Source organism: Callospermophilus lateralis, chromosome 13 (genome assembly GCF_048772815.1).
Source record: "Callospermophilus lateralis isolate mCalLat2 chromosome 13, mCalLat2.hap1, whole genome shotgun sequence".
NCBI classification, from domain to species: Eukaryota; Metazoa; Chordata; class Mammalia; order Rodentia; family Sciuridae; genus Callospermophilus; species Callospermophilus lateralis.
The window spans coordinates 39,044,142-39,069,181 of record NC_135317.1 but is presented as its reverse complement, the minus strand read 5'-3'; positions in this window follow the sequence as shown (position 1 = coordinate 39,069,181).

Sequence of the window (25,040 nt, the reverse complement as noted above, 5' to 3'; positions counted from 1 at the left end):
CCTTTTTATTCATAGTTTAAAAGAAATATTATCATAGTTGGGCTGAACTGCATTACATAATTTATCTTTTTGGAATTTATTTGCTTTTCCTATATGAGATATCAATTTTTAGTTTTTTTTTCAAACTTTTCAAGTGAGGGTTGTTGGGTCTCTTTGAATCTGTGGCTTGATATCTTCCATTATTTTGAGGAAATTCGTAGCCATCAATGTCTTTAGTTGTTGCTTCTGCCCATTCTCTCTCCCCTTCTTGGAAAAACGCCCAAATAATTTTCCTAACCTTGCTGCCAATAAACATCATCATATATGTTCTGATATCTAATTTGCAATTTATACTTAACCATTTAATTTCAAGTCTTTAATTATCTGAAGTTTTCTTCAATCCTAGAGTTATTTTTTAAAATTTCAAGTTATGATGAATTTTAACAGACTTTTATTTTTTATAAATCTTTTTATTCTCATTTTAAAAAGTATTATTATTATTTTGGTCAATAATATGTTCTACACTAAATTGCTTTACCTTGTTGAGACTTTTTTGATCATACTAAGATATTCTAAGACATTCCTAAATAAAGCACATCTCTAACTTTATGGCTTGTTGTAGCCAACCAAATGATGAATATGATGAAGAAAAAAATATCTCAATAGAAAATTGGGCAAGAAGCATGAATAGGAAGTTTACAGAAGAAATAAAAATATGAAATGATTTTCAGTTTCCCTGAAAAAAAAATGTAAATTAAAACAATGATTTGCCAACTTTTTGCCCAACATTTTTGCAAAGCTTTTAGTGCAAAAATATTTTAAAGAGATATGGTGAATTAGACATTTGTATTTTTTTGGACAAGCTGTAGGCAATTACAATAGAATAGCATAAAAAGTGTATCTGGACTTGGGCTTTCCCATATTCCAGGCATAAATGCCCTCTGAATTTTCTCACAGTCTACCCATCTGCAGTTATATAATCTCCCTCCAGGCCCTCAACTACCAGGCTGATGGAAGTAAATTTCAATTCAGTCATCATGCAGTCTGTGCAACAGTGGATAAAACATGTGAGTTGTAGAGACCCAAGCAGAGGACTCTTATTTCTGAGCAGGTCTTGCTGATTGTTACCAAGCAAAACTGTTGGGCTGGTGCTCAACTTTTTGCCTGGGCCTCCGTGGCATCTCTTCATCCACCTGGTTCTTTGGCTAGCTACTTCTTAAAACCCTCATGCACAACTGAATTTCTGTGAGCCATCACCATGGAAACCCAGGAAGCTCCATGCTGCTTCTATAGAAAGCAGCTTATCCAAACCAGAAGGTGGCATCTGACATGTTATTCTCCCTGCCTCATATCAAACTTGACCTTAAGTTAGTGGGTATTAGTGAGGCTCTGCCATGATATTGTTTTCTTTCTGACTAATCTTAACATCATGCTGCTTTCTCACTGTGCTGAGAGGTCTCTTCAACATCTTGATCAACTGAGTCTCATTTGAACAATATTTCACCCAAAATTTTTGATATAGAGATGTCACCTTTCTCATTTTCTCGCTTTGAATATGAGTTTATTAATTCTTCTTCCTTCTTTGCTGATATATTTGGAGATTTCAGAAGATAGAGAGGTTAAACAACTGTGTGAATTTCATCATTTGAGAAGTTTGGTCTTTTTGAACGTAAAACATTGTAGTCAAATATTCTGATTTTTAGACTTTATTGTGTGTAGAACCTACCAGTGGTAATTTAATTACTATAAAATGGAGCTATCAACATCTTTCCTCCAGAGATTCAGATTCAGTAACTCTAAGAGGCAACAAGTAATTTATATTTCTAATAAGCACTTCCACCCTGCAGGGTGAAGCTTACATAGTTTCTACCATACTTGAGGAAACCCCAATGTAAAGGAAAAAGAATTAAACTAGTGGTTTTCTAAGAGTGGACAACAGACCAGTTGCATCAGCTTCACCTCACACCATGCAGAAATAAAACATGGCCCCATCCACAGGCCTGCTGAATGAGAACATCTGGGGCTGGTGCCCAGTGTCTGCATTTCAACAAATCCTCCAGAGGTTTGCTCAGCTTTGAGAATTGCTGAACCAGGGATTCAGAAACATCAGGTTCAAATCTGAGCTGTTTTTCTAACTCAGGGACCAGAGGGAAGTTATTCACTGTCTCTGGACCTTGACTTCCCGGTTTACAACGCCACGAGAGGCTAAATATCTTCAAAAATCCTTCAAGGCTTAATATCAAGCTATTTTGTAATTTGTTCCAAAATGTATTGTTTTCTTGAGGATATAATTTGTATTTGGTTAAATTTTGTTACCATCCTTTGTATTCCATAAGAATACCCTGGGATCCAGCAGCATGTATTTTGATAGAGCTAATCAATCAAACCTAGAACAATTTAAGATAAGTGCATAAATATTAACAATAATCCTGGCTGGGGTTGTGGCTCAGTCAGAGAGTGCCCGCCTCGCACTGGAGGCACTGGGTTTGATTCTCAGCACCACATTTAAAAAAAAAAAAAAAGAAAATGTTAACAGTAATCCTAAGTGAGGGTTGCATCTAAACCCTCTGAATATTCTACAGACAAATAGTTGGGGGTTTTCTTCCTTTTATCTCCCCCTCTCTCTGTCTCTGTTTCTCTTTCTCAATATAAAAAGGCTGGGTGCCATTGGCTCATTTTCTTCATCTAGCTCATTTGATCTTAATTACTAAGGCTAGTTCTTGAATTGCAGCAGCTTGTTTTTAAGGAGCATATGGCAGAAGGTGCTAAGCACAGGCAGCAGACAATGTGTTACTAAAAGGAGAAGAAATTTTCCTTTACATAAGAAGCCATATGCAGTCCAAATTTATCCATACTGTATCACTGAAATGTGTATTTTAAAACTTCATCTATGATTTTCACAGGTAGTGGCTCCATCCTCTTGTGTATTTGATGGAGGGGACCTCCCAAACACCAGCTAAGATTTTTTTAAAAGTTTGCTTCAAAATATTCCCAGGTCACCTATTCATATCAGTGCTTGAGGGGATACCGTTCATCGCCTCCTCTTAAGTGGCTGTCATTGCCAATCAAACACCCTCTTGGAGCAACTTTCTCCTTGTGGCATCTGCAGCTCTCAAGTCTCAAAAGGTCTTGTTGTCAAGGTGCTCTTTCCTTGAAAGCAACAAAATTGTGAAAGTTCCCACTCTTCTGCTTCACAGGAGAGAGGAGCAGAGAGTTTGCTCTTTCTCTAGGTCCTGAGTTCTTTGTCTCTCTCAATGAGACAGTGGGTCTCTGGAGACTCTCCCTTTAGCACCTCAGAGAACACCTGCGAAGCATCAAAGCCACAGAATGTGGCAGAGTGCCAGCCATCTGGATGTGGCCTTTTGCAAATTTTCTTCATCAACACACTTCTCCTCTGAAATCCTGTCATACACGCCTTGTCCCCTTTCCCCTCCCCCTGTTTAATTTGCTGTCACCCTTCTTCAGCCACAGGCCTTTGAGAGAACACGTTAGACATTCGGTCTGTGAGGATTCTTTTTCATTTCCAACAACTGCTCTGTCTCACCACCATCCTCAGAGCTGCATATTTCCCACTGTGGCACCTACAAAATCTAATTGCTTGGCACCGCATTTCTGACATCACAGTCTGTTGCCATGGAAAGTGCCACCAATTCAGCATGATGACTTCTCTGCCAGAAGGAGAGGATGCGCTGAGAGGGAGACAACATTTGTTTAAGCATAAATATCTTTGATATTTAGCAAAGAGGCAAGAGACTCTATGGAGGACAACAGAGGAAGCAAGAATTCCAATTTTTATGATGCTTTGCTTTCTGGGCTCCTCTTTGGTAAAAGTCAGGTGTTTAGCTTTCTTCAGGTTTTCACATTGTACAAAAAAAGTTGAGGTGGTTATTTCTTTGGATTTAGGGTTCCCTGAGAACAACGTTGGTATTCAAAAGCACTTAGATGAAAAGCAGAATGTCCCTTAAAATGTTACATCTGCTTTTTCATGTTGCTGTCAGATGATTATCTTGGTAGAAAGATGAGCAGCCGTCATTCTAAATAGAATTGCTCATCTCAACACAGCCTTGCCAGTGAAGCCAGTTTACAGACAATTAAGCTAACTTCTTCTTCCCGTTCTTCTGCTAAGACTCAGGACCCCAACTTTGCCAAGAATAAACCCTCCTAATAACGCCTGCTGTTGAAGCTATAGGGTTTCCATGTTTTTGTGAGAGCCCTGCCAAAACTCAAAATCTATCCTTAGCCCATGGATGCAACTATTACATAGACATTGGAGAACAGTGTGTCTGGAAAACTACCAGTTGCAGTCTGGCTTTCATTGTTATCTAATGGTAACTTCTAATTTGCTTACTTAGAATCCTGGAAAAAAAGAAAATTTTGAACATCTCTAACTTTCCTACATAGAACTTTTCTTGATTTCTACATAAATCAAATTTTTGAAAAAGAGGACAAAACTAAGTTATTTGCTAGGTATGAGCTACTCCAGACCCACAATGGAAGTCTTGAGGAAGTTTTGCAAATGGAACTGAATTAATGTCTGGGGCTATTTCGATCACCTACTGCTTGTATGAAATGTAACAGCTTGGCAGAGAGGCTCTGTGCTGTCCCTCTGCTAGGACCCCTTCAGTTAGGCAAATTTTTAAGTGAATCAGTTAGGAACTTTTCCTCAGGCTCAACAGGCCTGGGGGAAATGTGACAGGTATCAGAGGACATCCCTAACAGGAAGCCTAAAGTGACATTTCCTTAGTTTTCATTCATAACACTGGCTCCAACTGAAAAGCTATTGGAACAAGCACACGTTGGGTAAAGATTAAAACACTTGAGAGGGGACCTCTTTCTTTGAGACTGTCTTCTGTTCTTATTCCTCACTTTCCTACAAGTTGCTTGATGTCTGCACTTTTTAGAATCCAATACCACAATAACCCACAGCTTCTTTCTTTCTTGGTCTACCACAACTCAAATTATTCAAACAGGGGTTCCTACAAAAACCACGCTGATTCACTGACACTAACCAAGAATATAGTTAGTGCTGGGAGAAAGAGAACATCAGAAGATAGATGAACCGGTATGTGGATTTTCTACAAGTGGGAGAATTCCATACAAATCCAAAGAGAAGGGAACATGCCAAGGAAGCAGTACAAATGTCTTTTATGAAATGATTACTGCAGGAAGGAAGAGAACGATTTAGGCATTTTTCTAACTCTACTTCTTAAGAATATTCAAAGAAACTTTTCACCCACTTCCAGGCAATTACAGTAAGAATCTAGGTTTTAACAAGTTCAAATCTCAGCTTTTTGGCTTAGGAGCTACTTATGATCATCAGTAAATTACTAGTATATTTTGTCTCAATTTTTCCATATGTAATGGGTGATAATAGTATTTACATAATAGGGTGATTATGCATGTTAAGTGAAATAATTTATGCACTAGGGAAAGATATGTGTGATACATGTTAATTATGCAATAAAAATTAAAATTATTGATAGAAAACTAGTGCAGATAATTATAAATAAAAAACAATCCAAAATCAGTAAAGACATCAGGAAATAAATACATAATTGTTATGTAAGAAAATTGGGGGAAAAGCAGTAAACAATAGATTTGATATGGTCAAAATGGTGGTGAATTAGTGAATTAGATAACAAGTGGTAGAATTCCTTCTCTCTTGGTCTAGTAGGTCTAAAGCATTCAAACCCAGCAACATGTGTTCCTGCAAGGCTTTCAATTAAACAAGGCACCCACTTTATAGCCAAGGGGGCAATGTGTGTTGTGCCTGACCATAAGTTCCCTATAATGTCATGTTCCACACCATTCAGAGGCTTCCATCTTTATAGAGTGAAGGAATGGTCTGTTCGAGTAGCAAACAATGCTTTACCAGGACAGGCACTGCTCTCCAGGATGTCATGTGTACTCGTACTCAATGGCAATCCCATGATTCTATGTCCTGTAGGTAGAAAACATGGGTCCAGAAACAGCAGGATGGAAGGAGAAGATTCCTGCTGGTCATCGCTTCCAGTAATCCACTTGAGAATGTGGATTTCCTGTTCATACAACTCTTGTCTCTGCAGGCTCAGAAGTCCTGGTTCCTGAAGGAAGGGGGATGCTCCCACAGGATACACATCAAGTATCTCCTTGGGCTTTAAGCTATGGAAGCTACCTGGACACTTTTGAGCTTCTCATGCCAAGGCATACCCTGGCAGAAAGTCATGGCCATGGCAGAGATAATCGTCTGGGATGGGCAGAAGATCCATAACAGAGGATGGTAAAACAAAGGAGAGGTTCTAACTGTATCAACAATGAGTAAAATATCACCAGATTAAACTGACCCACTTAACAACAGAGATTTTCAGAATAGATTGTCCTAAAGAACTACATTTAAAACTATAGGCTGATATTAAACATAATACTAAAAAAAAAATCTATAGGCAGGTACATGCCTATAGTCCAAGCTACCCTGGAGACTGAGGCGGGAAGATCACAAGTTTAAGGCTAGCCTGGGTTACTTAGTGAGGTCCTCTTTCAAAATGAATATTTTAAAAAGGGTTTGGAGGTATAGCTCAGTGGTAGAGCACTTCTGGGTTCAATCTACAGTAACACACACACACACACACACACACACACACACACACCACCCACACACACACACACAGGAAAACTACAACCAAAAGTTCAAACAAGGTAATAAAAATCAATAGAGCAGGGCAATAACTGTTTGAGAATTCAGTGGTTTTAATCTTTTGCAAAGGTACCCAGCTGAAAAATACCAAAATGCCAAAGTCTGAGAAAAATACTTAAATTGCATTGTAGCAATCTCAGTAATTCAAGAAAATAATCTCAGGGATTTAAAAAAATCACTACATTATTAAATCAGAGTGGAAAAGGGTTTTGAAAACCAGTAGCACTGTAAAAGTAAATGCAAAGAAAATAAACCAGAGAGCAGCATGCAATGATATAGGAGGGCCCTTGCAGGGGAGGTGCCTGAACTTGAGAAGTCTGCATATAACTGAATATCCTGAAGGGGTTTCACTTACAGTAAAAAAGTTGGGCTAGAAAACAAATCCATCTTTATCAGGAAAACAAAACAGCTCCAAAGGGCAGAGGGCAAACACCCTTGAGAAGCTATATTCATTGGCTGCTCTCACATGGGTCTAGTTTCAAATCTGTCCCTCCTACAAGGTCCAGGAAATCCCAAATAGAGGAGCTAAATTAAAATTATCCCTAATACTTGGGGAAAATCAATGTTATTACCATGTTGATGAACTAAAGACAAAACTATAAAATTATCTCAGTAAATATAGGGAAAGTATTTCACAAAACCCACATCTTTCAATAAAAAAGATCTCAGCAACAGAAAATTGAGAATTACTTAAACTGATGAAATTCATTTTCTAGAGAGAGAGAGAGAGAGAGAGAGAGAGAGAGAGAGAGAGAGAGAGAGAACACTAAATGGTAAAGATTAAGTGTTCTTCCCATGAGAACCAGAGATGGTCTCTTTCCTAATTCCTATTCAATATTTTATTGAAAGTCCTACCCAATGCAACAGGACATGATATTTTTAAAAGGACATGATATTCAAAAGCAAGAGATGAAACTTTATTCACAGATGAGGTTCTAAACAGAAAACCTCAAATAATCTATAAGAAAAGCCTGTAAGGTAAATAAATGATTCTGAAAATTCTCAGGTACAAAGTATTTTTTAAATCTATTTAATTTGGTGGGGGGGGGGTACTGGGGATTGAACTCAGGGATACTCAACTTCTGAGCCTCATCCCCAACCCTATTTTGTATTTTATTTACAGACAGGGTCTCACTGAGTTGCTTAGTGCCTCCCTTTTGCTGAGGCTGGCTTTGAGTTAGCGATCCTCCTGCCTCAGCCTCCTAAGCCATGGGGATTTCAGGCGTGTGCCACCATGCCCGGCTTTCTATTCTAATTTTGTACACTGGTAATGAAAAAATCAGAATTAAAATATTTTAAAATTGCCATTTAAATGTCACTAAAATTCTTTCAGGTATAAATATGACAAAATGGGAACAAAACCTGTATGCTGAAAACTGTAAAACTCTAATAAAAGAAATAAAAAACCTAAATAAGTGAAGAAGTACACCATTCTCATGGAATGGGAGACTCAGTATTGTTAAGAAATTAAGTCTTCCCAAATCTGTAGATTCATTAAAATCTTAGTCAAAATACCAGCAGAATTTTTGAAGATAATATGACTCCAAATTTTTATATGACAAGGAACTAGAATTATCAAAAATTTGGAAATATGAAGACAAGTTGGAGGACTCTTGCTACTTGAATTAAGACATGCCATAAAGACTACTTTATTATGAAGCTATATAGGCTGACTTACTGTCAAGGGATTGCAATATTGACAAATGAAGAGACACGCAGATTAGGGGAACAGAATAGACAATACAGAATTTCATGAACACAAAAATAGTCCACTAGTTTCTTTCAGAAGTTACAAAAATAATTCAATGAAGAGAGGATATTCTGTCACAACACTCTACTGGAAAAATTGAATTTTCAAATGAAAAAAACAAAACACCAAGCCTCTGTCATGTATTATACAAATTAAACCCAAACTCATCAAATGTAAAACATAAAATTAATACTTTCAGAGAAAAATCTTTGTGACCTTGGGGTTGGCAAGGGATTTTTTCAGACATACACCAAAAGAGCCATTTGTCATCAAATTTTTTGACAATTTGGACTCTCTTGAAATTTAGAACTCTGTTTCAGGTTTAAATGATTGAAAAGACAATCTACATATAGGAGAAAATATTTGCAAATTACATTCCCAAAGGAAGAAGTGTAGTCAGAATACATAAAGAACTGTCAAAATCCAAGAATATGATTCCTTTTTTTAAAACAAGTACAATCTCTGTTTCAATCCATGATGGTATGATAGGTACCCATTCTACCCTTCCCCACAAAAGGTCAAAAACAATGAATAAAAAAAAAAAATCAATGTAATGGTTTGTTAGGGTCTGTAAACAAGTCAAGATGGCGCCTAGCATTTTGGCAGAGGGAGTGGTTTGTGAAGTAACGTCAGCAAGCCATTAAGTGTGGAGATTCCTTATTGGTTGACTGCTGTATCTAGTTTATGTTAATTAAGATAAGCTGTGTGGAATGTATATATACCCCTCCTGTCCTACAATAAATGGCTCCCACTCCTGTTGTATCAATGTACACAAGTTGTTCGTCACCCACCCACCCCCACCCCTGGTTATTCTGTCCGGCTACAGCAAAATAACCAGGGGGTGAATCCAAGGAGACTGAGATAGCTAGAGTTTGCATGCACTACAGGGCACTCATGTGCAGAAAAACACAAAAAAGAAATTCTGCCTAGGACCCCCTTAAGTATTCTGCAGAATGCTAACCTGTCAGTTTTTGAAGGAACACTACCTAACTTTGTAGGGAGAAGAAATAGTCACAAGGATTAGAGGGAATAGTAGTAGCCAGAACTCTCAGGAGACATGGCTGGAATAGTGACATGGCTGACTTTCCATCCACACTGGAAAGCCTCCTAATTCATGGTGCACTGGGTGTAGTAGGAGAAAGGGTATTGCCGAAGTACAATACCCTTAGCTCTGAACCACAGAGAGCTGAGAAATTAGCTCTGAACTACATCAACTTCTTTGGTGGCTCCCAGCAAGTCTTCAAAGCAAGATGCAAGAAAAACAAAGCTGTTTCCAAGTAACTTAACTGCATCCCAGATGCAAATATTTATAGGCATACAAAATTGTCATCACCCAATAAGATAAAATTCTCAATATTGGGCATCCAATGAAAGAATATGAAGCATGAAAAGGAAAATAGGATCCATAATAAGGAGAAAAATTAATAAATAGAAACCAGTTCAGTCATGATAAAGATGCTAGAACTATCTTATAAGAATGTTAAAACACATATTATTTGAACTGATTCCATATGTTCAAAGAAGATAAAAAGATAGAAATATAAAAACAGATATAACATACATACTGCAGAGATAATAAAGATAGTGAGAACGCATAATGAAAAACTGCGTGAAAAATTTAAAACAGACTAAACAAATTTCTAGAAAAACAAATGACAACTAAAACCAAATCAAGAAATAGGAAACGTTTTATCCAATGTATCATAGTGCTTACACATGCAGAGTGAACAAGATAACCTAGGTTTTACCACTCACCAGAAATCTCAAATGACAGAAATCTTAAGTGATTTGCATGATCACACAGATTTCTCTAACTTGAACAAGTCATTTAAATTTACAATGACTACACCTGGGTAGCTGTTGCTATTGAAAAGTTCCAAAAACATAATGCAGACTGGAAAAAGTAAGATTCGGAAACATATGTTTGATATGATTTCACACATATTTAAATGATACAAAATAACTTAAGTTATCTTTGAACTCATATATATGTAGGATAGAGAAATATATAAGAAAGATGGATAGCCTGGTGGCACATACCTATATTCCCAGTTGCTTGGAAGGCTGAGACAGGAGGAGGATGGCGAGTTCAAAGCCAGCCTCAGCAACAGCAAGGCACTAAGCAACTCTAAATAAAGTACAAAATAGGGCTGGGGATGTGGCTCAGTGGTTGAATGCCCCCAAGTTCAATCCATGGTACACTCCCCTCCCCACCAAAGAAAATATGGACAGAAAAATCACAATAGTGTTGACATTTAGGCTTCAAAAGAGAACTACAGAAGAAAATTCAACTATAGCTGTAAAATTTGATTTATTATAAAATCATTTCAGGCATAAGTGGCAAAATATTATTTATTAAAATTGAGTGGTAGATGTAAGTGCATAAGATTTTATTCTCTCTTCTATATGTTTTAAATATTTCTTAATAGAATGATTTTGCGACTGGAAAGAACACTTAAGTATTAAAATTAAAAGGGGGTCAGGAATTATACCCTAAATTAATGAGAAGAGACCAACATCTAGATATATCTAGATGAAATTTTTTAACTTAAAGGATAAAAAATATTAGAACCATCCAGGAAGAAAAAAAAAGAAGCTACCTATTAAGAAAAAATATTATTAGAGGACCTCAATTTTCTGCACATTAAATGGCAAAAGTCACAGGGAGGCAAAGTCTACATAGTTGTTAGAAGAGACTGAGAACAAAAATTTTATGCTCAAATCAGTTGGTGATTTTATGTGAAGACAACAGAGATATTCTTAATTATTCAAGGACTTGGTAATTATGCTAACCATGAGTTGTTCTTGAAATTTGTAGTCAAATATATTGATTTCAGCTAAAAAAATCAAATAAAAACCTGGAAGTCACAGGATAAAAGAGTTGAAGGTGAACAATGTTCCATATAAAATGTAGAGTTAAATCCAAATAATGGTGAATAAAACTTAATACCATGTCAATAATAAAATCCAACAAGTAGTTTCATATTCCAAAAATTTAATATTGTGGTTCTGAACTCATGGTTTGAATCAAGAAAAAAGTGTAAAATAGAGAAGAGAAATAAAGAAATGTTTAGAGTTTCTACTACAACATGGAGAAATAAAATACATCTATTTGAGTTTGTAAGCCTCAATAGATGAATGATTTAAAATACAGCTGGATTTTCCAGTTTTACCTCCAATATGTAAGAAACTTGGACATCATTGCTCTTGTGTTATTCAGGATTTTTCCAGAGAAAAAGAACCAATAGTTGCGGGGTTCGGGGTGTGTACAAGTGCGTGTGCAGGTGCATGGGCACGTGTGTGTACAAATTCGGAAATTTGTTATAAATAATTGGCCCATGTGATCATGGAAGCTGAAAAGTACCAAGATCTGCTCAATGAGTGAGCCAGCTAGAGCCCAAGGCGAGCTAAAGATGTAGTTCCACTCTGAAGGTCAGCAGGTGTGTGACCCAGGAAGAGCAGATGTTTTAGTATAAGAGAGAAGCCAAGGGAAATCTTATGTCCTCCTTTAAAGGCATCATGCAAGATGAATTCCCATACTTGAGAAAGGGATGGTGGTTTTATTCTATTTGACATTCAACTCATTGGATGAGGCCCACCCACATTATCAAGAACCATCTGATTTATTCAGTCTGCTAATATGAATCTTAATCCCATCCAAAATTAACATCACAGAAACACTTAAAATGGTGTTTGATCAAATACACATTGCCCTGTTGGCACAAAAATGAATCACTTTAACTCCCTCCTTGCAATAGGAAAATGGTGGACAAGCCAAAAATCATGACATTTCTTAGATTCATTGGAGAGCTGAGTTTGACGAACAAACTGAAAATTTGAAGTCCAGCATCAAAGGTGAATCGAGAGACCTCGCATCCATTAACTGGAGCAGAAACCATTGAAGTTATGAACTGGCAGGAATATTTACATGATAATTATGATGAACTGCCAGGAGGTAAGTGTGGAGTCCCATCACGTTGGGAAACTCCTGGGAGCCACAGTCTTCAAGGGGACCCTCACGTGTTCCAACTTTTTATTGAGGACCTCTGCCAGATGGTGAAGTCCAAGGAAGAAACTTTCATGACTTCTGCAGTGGGAAGGGAACAGTTACGCTTGAAATATGGCCAGCGCCTTCTTATTCCATAACTAAGGTCATAACTAAGAGTGAAAGAAATGACTAGAGTCTTGTTCAAGAGTCAAGGAGAAAAGCAGCTCTCTTACTTCAGCCCCCTCCAGATCTGCCACAGTGAAGGTGAGACAGGAGAAATCTGTCTGTTCAGGGCTGGGTCCTGTCCCTCAAAATCCCTATGCTGCACTCCTAATCCCCAGTACTTTAAAATGTGACTATACTTACAATTTTTGCATAAGTAATTAATTTCAAGAAGGTCATTAGGGTAGGTCCTAATTCAACATGGCTGGTATCTTTGCAGTAAAAGAATAGGGCACAGCCACTTGCAAGAAGACAGACAGGTATAAGTCAAGGGGACAGGCCTCACAGAGAACTAACCCTGCTGACGCCTTAAGCTCAGACTTCACAGTTACCCAGTTATGGGAGCCCCAGCAAATGAATTATGCAAAAAATAACCAATTGATTTAGTAGGAACCAATAGATTTAACTGGAAGATTATAAAATAATCCTTCTCTTCCACATTTACCAACACTATTAGGGGATCCAATATAATAATAGTGGATTATACACCTGCAAGACACAGATTCTCTCTGAAGAAGAATATGTAGGGATGCTCAAAGTCAGGAAGGGAGAATAATTTGAAACATCTGGTATACCAGCTGCAGGGAACTTTAACCAAAGCCCAACTCCAAGCAATTAAAACACTAACTACATTGTCCTTCACTTTCTATTACACAATACAATATGTCCACACTATACCAAAACTTAAAAGACATACAAAAAAACGAAGGGGGGAAAACCAACAAAACAAACAACGGAATCAGACATGACACAAACTTGGAGATTATCATACAAGGAATAGAATAACTAGGATTAATGTTAAGGACTCTAATAGAAATGTAGGCAATTGACAAAATCTGATAGATAAAATAAGCAAGAGATGCAAGTTCTAAGAAAGAAGTCAAAGAAAATACTAGAAATCAAAAACAAGACACTGAAATGAAAAGAGTCTTTCATATGATCTCTGATAGACATAACAGGTTACCGAAAGAATTAAGAGACCTAAAAATAAGTCAGTAGAACCTCTGAAACTAAAAAAAGAATTAAAAAAAATAGAACACAATATTAAAGAACTCAGACAAATTAAAATTTGTAGCATATGCATAATTGGGATACCCAAAGGAGAAGAAAGAATGGAGAAAAACAAATATTTGAAGTCATAATAGATGAGAGCTAAAAACTTCCCAAATTTAATTTTGGACAACAAACTACAGAATCAATAATATCCAAAAAAGAAAAATCCAGCTTATTATTATTATTTTAGGGGAGTACCAGGGATTGATCTCAGGGGCACTCAACCACTGAGCCACACCCCTAGCCCTATTTTGTATTTTATTTAGAGACAGGGTCTCACTGAGTTGCTTAGCACCTTGCTTTTGCTGAGGATGGCTTTGAAGTTGCCATCCTCCTGCCTCAGCCTCCTGAGCTGCTGGGATTACAGGCATGTGCCACCATGCCCAGCAGGCTTATTATTTTAAAATTGCAGAAGGTCTAAGACAGAATTAAAATTTTGAAAGAAGCCATAGTAAAAATACACATGATCTCTAGTCTCTAGAAGAACTGGATTAGATTTATGGAAGACCTTTTTTGCTGTTGTTGTTAATCAGAAATCATGAAAGCAAAAAGAAAGTACAACAAAGTATCAAATATCAAAAGAAAAAGTAAATGCTGCCAAACTCAAATTCTAGCAAAGTTGTCTTTCAAATTCGAGGAGAAATACTTTCTCAGACAATCAAAAACTGAGAATTCATCCTGAGAACTCATTCATTCATATTCTGCAAGAAATAGGGAAAGATTTTTCTTGTGAAGAAGATAAACAATATATATTTAAAAATGGGATATGCAGGGCGCAGTGATGCACACCTATAATCCCAGTGTCTCAGGAGGCTGAGGCAGGAGGATCACAAGTTCAAAGCCAGCCTCAGCAACAGTGAGGTGCTAAACAACTCAGTAAAACCCTGTCTCTAAATAAAATACAAAATAGGGCTGGGGATGTGGCTCATTGATTGTCTCTGAATTCAATGTCCTGTAACCCATCCCCCAAATAATTGGGATATATAAGAAAAATGGAAGAGCAGCGGAGGAGAAATGAAGGTCTAATAAAATTTTCATTTTCCTTATTAATTGAGATATGATATTTATTTCAAATAATAATGTAGTTGGATATTATAGCATATTTACAAGTGAAATGAATGGCAAACACATCAAAAACATAAAGGAAAAATTAGGAATGCTCTATTACCAGGTACATGCACCACACTTAAAGCAGAATAGGGTCATTTGAAGGTGAACTGAAATTAGTAAAAGCAAACAGCATTTACTCTAGGAACATCATTAAAAGAATTTTCAGAAAAGCATAATTGATACAATAAATGAGGAAATAAAAGAAGGTCATATAAAGTGCTCCTGTCAAACCAGACAAGGCAAACAAAGAAGACACAGGCAGTGAATATAAAATGGTAACAAATAAGGTTTCTATTAATTCAAATGTAACAAAAGCCATTTAAATATGAATGGTACAAATACACCAAATAAAATACAAAGAATGTCGCAGAGGTTTTAAAAAATAAGAATAAAACAACAGTGTGTTATGCATAAGAAATCCATTTTAAATAAACAGGTTAAAAGTAAAGAGATAATTAAGAATACAGAATACTAACAGTAATTTAAAAAACTGAAGTAGCTATTTTAATTTCAGACAAAGTAGGTCTAACAGTCCTAAACAAGCATCTGCATAATATTGGAGTATCAAAATAAGTGAAACAAAAACTGATAAAACTGAAAGGAGAAATAGACATGTTCACTATTACAGGTGAAAACTTCAACACTATTTTTTAGTAATGGATAGATCAATTAGGCAGAAAACCAATAAAGATATAGTTGACATGGACAACAGTGTCACTTAGCTTGAACTAATAGATAATTATAGTATACTCCATTAAAAAACCAAACCAAAAAAAAAATAGTATGCACGTTCTTCATGAGTTCTCATGCAATATTCAACAAAAGAGATGGAATTATGGGCTCTAGAACACATCTTAACCCATTTAAAAGTTAGAAATCACACCAACTATGTTTTGGTTCACAAAAGAATTAAACTATAAATCAATAACAGAGAGATAGCTGAACATCCTCAGATCTCTGGAAATAAAAGAAAATACTCCGGAATACCACTTGGGTCAAAGAAGAAGTCTCAAAACTAATTAAAAAAAAATGAACTATGTGAAAATGAAACACAACCAAATTTTGTGGGACACAGGACAATGCTTAGAAAAAACTGCATAGCATTAGATGTATGTGTGAGAAAAGAAGCATCTCTGAAATCAATAGTCTAGGTTCTCACATTAGGAAACTACAGAATAAAAGGACAATGTAAGCATAAAACAAATTGCAGAAAAGAAATAATAAAAATTAGAGCAAAATTCAAGGAAGCTGAATATATAAAAGCAATAGATAAATTCAGTGAAACTAAAAACTCATTCATTAAACCAATAAAATGAACAAACTTTTAATTAAACTAACAGGAAAAAAAGAAAGATACGAATTAGAAGTGAAAGAAGAATCATTACTACCAAAATCTCATAGACATTAAAAGGAAAATAAAACCATAAAAATCTATGCCCCAAAATTAGATAATTTAGATGAATTGGACAAATTTCTTGAGAGACAGGAACTACTCTAACACCTATGGAGAAGGAGACAACTTAAATACCCTGAAATATATTAAAGAAACTGAATCAATGAATTACTATTTTCAAAAAAGAAAGCACCATGCCCAGATGGATTCAATGGTGGTATCTATCAAACTTATATGGAAGAATTTATACCAATTCTTCACAATCTCTTCTAGAAAATCAAAGCAAAGGGGATACTTTCTACTAATTCTACAAGGTCCGAATTACCCTAATACAAAAACCAGATGAAAACATTACAAGGAAGGAAAATTACAAACCAATATCTTTCATAACTCAAAATTATCACAAACTATTAGCAAATAGAGTCCAATAATATATACACAGAATTGTACACTACAATCAAGTGTGACTTATTCCAAGTATGTAAGCTGGTCTAAAAGTGAAAATTTAGCAATATAATCTACCACAACCATGGAATGAAAGAAGAAAAAGCAGATGACCATATCAATTCACAAAGAAGAAGAATTTGACAAAAGCCAACATCCATTCATGATTAAAGAGAGGGAAAAAAACTCAGTAAACTTAGAGAGGAATTTTGTCCACTTGATAGAGAACTCTACAAAGAATCACAAACATCCAGCCTAATGGTAAGAACTCTACACTCTCCCACTAAGATGAGGAACAATACCAGGAGGTCCCCTCTCATGATTTCTATTCTACATTATACTGAAAGTCCTTCCAGAGCAATAAGACAAGAAACAGAAATAAAATATGTACAGAATTGGAAGGAAAATATAAACCTATATTAGCTCACAGATGGCATGATTATAGATATAGAAAAACTAAAGAATTAAAAACAACATAAAAATCTCCTGGAGGGATGGGGGGGTGAGGTTGGGGTGTTACTTTGTGAGTGCTTATCATGTACAAGGCCCTGGTCTGGATGCCCAGCACAGTGCCAAAACAAAGTTTGAAAAGGAACTTAAAACAAACAAAAAGTAATGCCCATGGACCTATTCCATTTTAGCCTTTTCAATAACTGCCCTCACGTTATATTTTGGTTGTCTCCTTAATATCAGACTTGCTTCTGAATATATTTTAAGATGATTTACAATAAATGGCAGATCAAATGAATAATTTATAATTCAATAATTAGCATTTTTGAATGTTTACTATGAATCAGCACTATGGCCAAACTCCTGTGAAATAAGGATTATCGCCTCATCTTATAGATGAATAAATCAGGACTTGGAAAGAAGAGAGAAATCTAAAATTACCATTGACTTCCCATATATTTGGACCCTGCTCCGAACCAGGTGGGGAGTGGTGGGAATAGAAGCCAAGGACAATAACACAACGGAGTAGTGAATTCAGCTCTGAGTTTTCAGGGATCCAGGCCAAAGAGACACTAAAAAGAGATGTGTAGCCTCTACTGCTTGATACAGGAATCACACCAGCTTATCAGGAAAAACATTTTTTTTCTGACACAAGAATCAAGAAGAATGGAGAACTTAACCCATGAATCCTTGTATAAGAGCCATAGAAGAGTAGAATAATATCCTGCACAAAGTATGAAGCAAATAGCAATTTTACAGAACATGCTACACGTTTTTGATATGACTTTTTCTCACCCTGATCTTCCATAAATGGAAAACCTGCTACAGTCACCTTAGCTGACAATTGAACACCGATTATCTGACCTTCCTAGGAGTTCAGTTCTAACGCTCCCTGTCTCATTTGTTGTAGCCTGAATTAATCAGTCTATTAGTAATCGTGGTAATTGAACTATTTGTTGTGAGTTCAATCAGATCTGCTATTGAGGAAAATAAACATCTTGGTTTATCCATGACATGTGTTCTCAAGAAATGCTTCACTTAGCACCCAACTGTAAATCCGAATAAAATTGAGAAGAGAAATTACCATAGACAAATGTTTTGGCTAACTGTCTCCTTTGGCATTTCAACTGAAATCTTCTCTTTGAAAAATATAGCTGCCATTTGAACCAAGATTTCTTTAGTTTATTCCACTTCCAATTAGTGGCTCGGCTTTCCATTGGCATTTCTGTTCCAGCAGCTGTGTGAAATCTTTGGGCCAAATGCTGCCTCCCCCATTTGCCTACATGCCACTTTCACTGCTGTGCATGAGTGCCAGGGGCCATAAGCTGCCTCAAAATATCTACATCCTATTCATTAATGCCTCAATGAGTCAACAAGGACAATAAAAATCAGCAAAAAGTTTTCTGAAAAAACATAATCTGTTTATGGCTCAATTATGGGTCTGACAAGCCAATGATTAAAAGTAATCAAACAATTGCAACTAGAAAGGAAAAATATTCCTCCTCTCCTCCTAGCATGGGGAAATCATGTCTTATAGTAAAAATAGTTATATTTCAAGGAAATGTCAAATATACAATGAATCTATTTTGCAAGCATCTTTGAACTAGATTCTGTTCAAGGTCTCAGTGGGTCTCAGTTCTCAGCCTCACTGTGGGTCTCATGTGCTAATCATAAGCAGATGATAGGCTTTTTCCTTACCTAATGATGCTGGAAATATTTTCATTTATTTTATATATGTATATACATGTATCTATAAACATATATATGTATACATATACATATATAAAATCAATGAAAATATATCATATATGTGAAGCAATTAAGTATATTAAGCATATGTAAATATGTTGGCTCTATAAATTCTTGTCCCTTCTACCTCTCTGAGAAACTTGAATTTTCCCACTGACTTTCTCAGTCCTGGCTGGCTGTCAGTCTCCCTGATATATACATAAATATATATGTGTGTGTGTGTGTGTGTGTGTGTGTGTGTGTGTGTGTGTTGCTGGGGATTAAACCCAGGGCCATGTGCATGCAAGGCAAGCACTCTACCAACTAAGCTATATCCCTAACTCATGAAATGGAGTAAAGGCCTATGGAGTAGGCAGTATGTCTTTAGCCCCAGAGCTTAAGACATTGTTCTCTCTCTCTTTCTCTTAGATGCCCTTTTCCCCTACTTGAAGACTTGAAGTTTCATTTCAGAGGGTTGCTTTAAGGATTGAAGAACATGTCTCCTCTACCCTTGCAGTGGAAGGAGACAGCTAGCTGTGCTTTACTGCTTAGGATATGATCCTCGATAAACACCTCTAGTAGATAACATTACCTCTTCATGGCACCATCCAATATGGTAGCCGTGAGCCATGTGTAGCTTAACTAATTAGTTAAAATTTAGAAATCCAGTTCCTCGGTTGCAGTAGCCACATTTCCAGTATCTTGATGACAAAAATAAAATGTTTCCACCAAGACAAGAAGTCTTATTGGTCAGGCCTGCTCCACTTAAATGAAAAGGCTCCTGAAGGCATGAAGGCAGACCTGGAAACGCAGAATTCATCAAGCCTCCATTGTAGAATATGTCCTCCGTGGAGGCTTTTGGCCTGACTGCAATCTCTGATGCTCATTTGGGTCTGAGAGTGAGTTCCCACTTGGCCCAATATTGACATGATGATGTCTATCATCAGGGTTGAAAGATGAACCATATTGAAAACCTTCAGAAAACTTTCATTTCAAGGCCTCGCCCCCTCTCACCTTTCTTCTGTCACTTCTGCTGGGTTTAAAGATGAAAGGGTTTTTGTTTGTATTTTTTTTTTTTTAGTTTTTCTTTTGTAGACTTTATTTTTTACAGTTTTTGTGTCACATCAAAATTCAGTGGAAGGTACAGATTTCTCATATACCTTCTGCTAACATGCATATTTGGCTGATTCCACTATCAACACCATCAACCACAGTAGTACATTTGCTACAACCAATGAACCTCCATTGAAATTATAAAAACCCAAAGGCCACAGTTTACCTTATGGTTCACTCTTTGTTCTGGACAAATGTATTCCACAGCTTTGGCTACTAAAAGATGAAAGTTTTGATGTCATATAACCCTGCTTCTGAATGACTTCTTTGCATATTGTCATCAAAATATTCTTATTCCCTTTCTGGGGTTCTAATGGCATCCACCAAGATATAGAGAATTCTTTGGCTATACAGCAACGTCTTCCCAGACGGATTAACTGGTAACTGTCCAAGCTTATAAAAATGCTATTGTGATGTCAAGACAGCACAAGACTGTTTCTGCAAAGCCTAATTACAGTGGCTAGGAGATGAGCTTGAAAGGACAAAATGCTGGCCTTAAGTCAGATAAGCAAATGGAACTTTACAAATGTATATTCCCGTCCTCCTATTCTCCTCTGTTGCCAACAGGCAGCCAAAAAGCCAGCAGGGTTCTTTCAAAGGCTGTCTTTCCATTAGGACTTCAATGGCATTGGCAATGAAAGGTGAGACAGAAGGGCATGCAAAATGGAGCCCAATGCCATCCTGGAATCAAGTTTATTATGCTGAGAATATACTTGTTGCTATGCTAATGGGACAGGATTATATTTCTCTGACTATTTAAAATTTTCCAGCAAAAATGAGGCAGTGTAGTGGGGCTGTTACATCATGTAGCTTTCTGAAAATGCTGGTGGCGCCTCTCCATTTACACCTCCTCCTCTTGCACATGGTGAGAGGATGCTTTTGCTTTTTACAAAGTGGTCCCATTTGCTTGGGAAACATCATGGGACTCAATCAGGATTTATAATAGGCAGATTTCATCAGGATTCAATAAGGATAAAGATGTCTTGGCCACATTCCAAACATGTTCTTGAAGTCCACATCCCTCCACCTCTACCCGCTCCATAGCTGCTCCACCAACACCTCCTGGGGGGAAAATGGGCCGTTGAACTCAAAAGAAGAGTCAGAGTTAAAAGTTGTGGTTTTTTTTCTAAATTAGATTGAATTACACCATGTAGAGAAGATGACAGCAAAAGAAGATAAAGCTGGACAAAGTGGCAGAGAAAGAGTCTGAAGCTTATCATTGATGGAGGATAGATACCATACAAATGGTCGGCACAATATGCCTGAAACAAAGAAGATTAAAGACCAATCCACATACCATCATTGTGCCTGGCAAATCTATCCACTTTTCTTAATTAACACCACCATCCTAACTGGAGCCAGCAAGTCTTGCAACTGGATTCTACAGCCTTCTCCCAGCTGGTGGAACTATGGCTGCTCTTGCTCTGATCCTGTCCATTCTCTTCTCTTCAGAGGAAAATAGACAGATTTACCTTCTGCTTAAATCTCTTCAATATTCACAGTGTTTTTAAGATAAAAGAAAAATACTTCCTTAGCCAGGCCTGGGAGTATACACCTGTGATCAAGTAACTCAGGAAGCCTGAGACAGAAAGATCACAAGTTTGAGGGCAGCCTCAGCAATTTAGCAAGGCCCTGTCTCAAAATAAACAGAGTTGAGGATGCATCTTGGTGGTAAATCACTCCTCCAAGATTAAATCCTCAGGATTTATCACAGTTCACAGGCCCTACAAATTCTTGCCTCTTCTACCTCTCTGAAAAACCTCAACTTGCCCACAGGCTTCCTTAGTCCTGGCTGTCTGTCAGTCTCCCAAGCATCATACTCTACTCAGGTGTAGGATGCTCGTACACATTTAACTCTCTGTTGGAACCCCCTTTTTCCCATTGTCACCCATTACAATCTTAGGGTCTACCTAATACTTGGTAGCATCTCCAAAATATTTGAGGAAGTAAAAAAGACCAGGAAGAAAGGAAAGGAGGGAGGGGAGAGGAGAAGGAAGATGGAGTAAGGAATTTATCCAGACATAATAAAATGCATTCCCTAAAATCATGGGACCCAGCACATACCTGTGTTTGCAGAAGCTTCTGGATAAATAAATAACTGTTGCTTTATCTATGGATGATGGAAAGCATGTAGCAAAGATTCAGTGCCCGAGGAAAGTGGTTAGTATAGTGTAAAAAATAAATAAATAAATAAATAAAAATTTCCCTGAGTATGAGAAGAGCACATCTGCAGGAGAAAGGAGCTTGTGCAGTGGGCTAGGTAGGGAAGGTCTCAGCTGGCTGAAGCTTCCTCTGGTTGGGTAGATTCTCACGAAACAAACCAGACTCTGTGTGTTCTAAGACACAAGGCTAAAGGCAGATCTTTCCTTAGAAGAAATAGACCTTGCTGAGTCTACTTTCATCAGATATTGGAAGCAAAAGGACTGACTAGATGGCCTCTGCCAAGCCCTATGGTCCCCAACTAAATTATGCAAATGCTACCAGTGTGCTCAACTGAAGGGCCAGTTGGAGTGTTAAAAGGTATAGTTTCCAAAAATTAGACAAAATACCATCGAGGCTCTACAGTTATTATCCAAAAGTGAGGAGATTTTAACTCTCCAAGTAAAGTAAGTAGTATATTAAAAAGCCTAACACTTTGCTTGGTATATGATTACATAGTAACTATTCAATCAATGTTCAAACTACTGCATGTCATAAAATGATGTTTTGTTTGATATCTGCTGAACTGAAATGATAGGAGCTCCCAGGACACTGATGGAAGTTTGGCCTGGATCTCCACTTTTTAATGCTCCACCTGTATTTTGGGATGCATACTCCTGTTTCTAGCTCCTTGCCAGTTTCAGTGACATTGGACTTTTAATAAGATGGATGTTAGCTTGTTCTACCTGAATGCTGTAACTTTATGTTGCATTTCTGCTTTGTCAAGTTGTCATTTCTAAGTTGTACGAGACCTGAAAAGATCAATAAAGTTTTAAGTCCCAATACTAATTCCATTATTAATTTCCCTTATTGCAGCCCAGGTCTCAGGCAAAATGAAATGAATATGAATATTTTATTTAAAATTTTTATTTTCTGTACGTTCTATTTTAATTTTCACATTCAAGTAAAGCATAAACTTTCACTAGTGATTTTATAAGCAAACTTGTCTAAAATAAGAGGGGGTTCTAATTCATTGTATTCTCAAATTTTAATTAGCAATTTTATAAAAACAGATATTTGATTTGTTTACATGATTCTTAAATGGTTAATTATAGTATAAACACTATGATTTTGTATTCTAAAATAGGAAAAAATATCCTTAGAGACATGTTTAATCATTTGGATCTAGTAGTAGAATGTTTATCCATTCATTTTTAGTCCATTAGAGTGTAAATTAGATTTGATTTGCTTGCTCTGATTGGCTTAATTGCCCCCGTTACAGCTGAAGTACAAATAAAATTGTAATAAATTGAACAGATGTTTAACCTACTCTACCAAGATCTTTAATAGTCAATTCCAATTGCAATTTACATTCAACAATTTAACAAGACCCTTAGGAAACATATTTGATTATTAAAACAAGCTGTTTGTTTCTGTGTGTGATGGAAACAAGACCGTCATATGATGTGCTTTGGGGTGGTACATTATTTTTGTACTTAAATTTTGTTTATCAGTTGTTGGAAAAGAATTTTTTTGTATATATGCATATGTAATTTCATATACATAATTTATATATCTTCAATAAGTAATACATGGTTATAGGAGTTAGTTTGCTGGCCTAAACAACATTACATTCAAGTAGGTGCTAGAGGGTAAGTTTTACAGAATTATAAAATACTTTATGAAGAAGCAGATCCCATTACATTTTCCACCAGCATCTTCGCTAACAGTCTTCTTTATAGCCAATGGGAGAAACATCTTAATTAAATCATCAATTAGAAAACAAATAATGCATTCCATAATTCATATTTTGCACATCATTCACCCCTGCCTGTGTGAAAATGAAAATATTCATCTCACAAAAACATGCATGACATGAACTAGAGTCTTCCACAATCTTCTCACTCACTAATGTGACTGGGAAGGCACCGTATAAATGTAGTGTAAGCCACTCTTAAGAAATCTTGGCAGAAATTGGCACACTGTAGCTCTTGAATTTCCTCAGAAAGGAATTTAGGATGGATTTTATGTCTACTTCTATGGTTTTATAATGTAAACTTCCAAAGAGATTTCCAGTCATTGTGCACTGAGGCCATATTTAGGTAATAGGAAAGGTAGTTTACTAAAAAATTGATCTTGTATTATGGATCTAGAAACACTGAATTAAAAACCAAGTATTCATCAAGAATCAACTAATTCTGGAGCCAAATCTCAAACATCTACAGAAATCAGGGAAATGGCCTAAATGAGTTGTGCTCCCACACACATCAAATGGAGAATTGGAAAGTACTTACCTCCTTTAAAAGGGACACTTAGCTCTAGTCAGTCTTGGCCATGATAGAATGTAACCAAGAAATATCAGATGTTCTAAGTTTTTATGAATAGACAGTGATCCAGACTTTTGTGAGAACTCTCTGGATTTAAAAATATATATGTGTGTGTATATATATATATATATATATATATATATATATATATATATGTGTGTGTGTGTGTGTGTGTGTGTGTGTATGTATATGTATATATGCATGTACACATATAAACATATATACCCAATATTTAAAAATATATTTTGCATGATCAACAACAAATGAACCTATTTATCTATCAATCTCAACATTTTATAGTTGTTGACCATAAGGCCTAAAATACTTCAAGTGACCATTTTACCTTCAAAACCCAATTATCATCCAACGTGGTTTTCAACCTTGAGCAAATTACCTAATCTGTCTAACCCTCAGTTTCTCAATTTGTAAAACAGAGACTGGAATAGTATCTACATCATATGCTTGCTGAGAAGATAATCTATGATGCAGGAAATGGGTTAAGGGAGTTTCATAGGATGCCAAATATCTGGCAAGCTGTCAATGATTGGAAATTATAATACTTGTCATCAATATTAATATTCCATATCTTTCTGGGAAAAAGAAAACAATCTTAATGATAAAGCCCAATCTTACTAAAAGGATATTTTATTTAAATTGCACTGCTGTATATT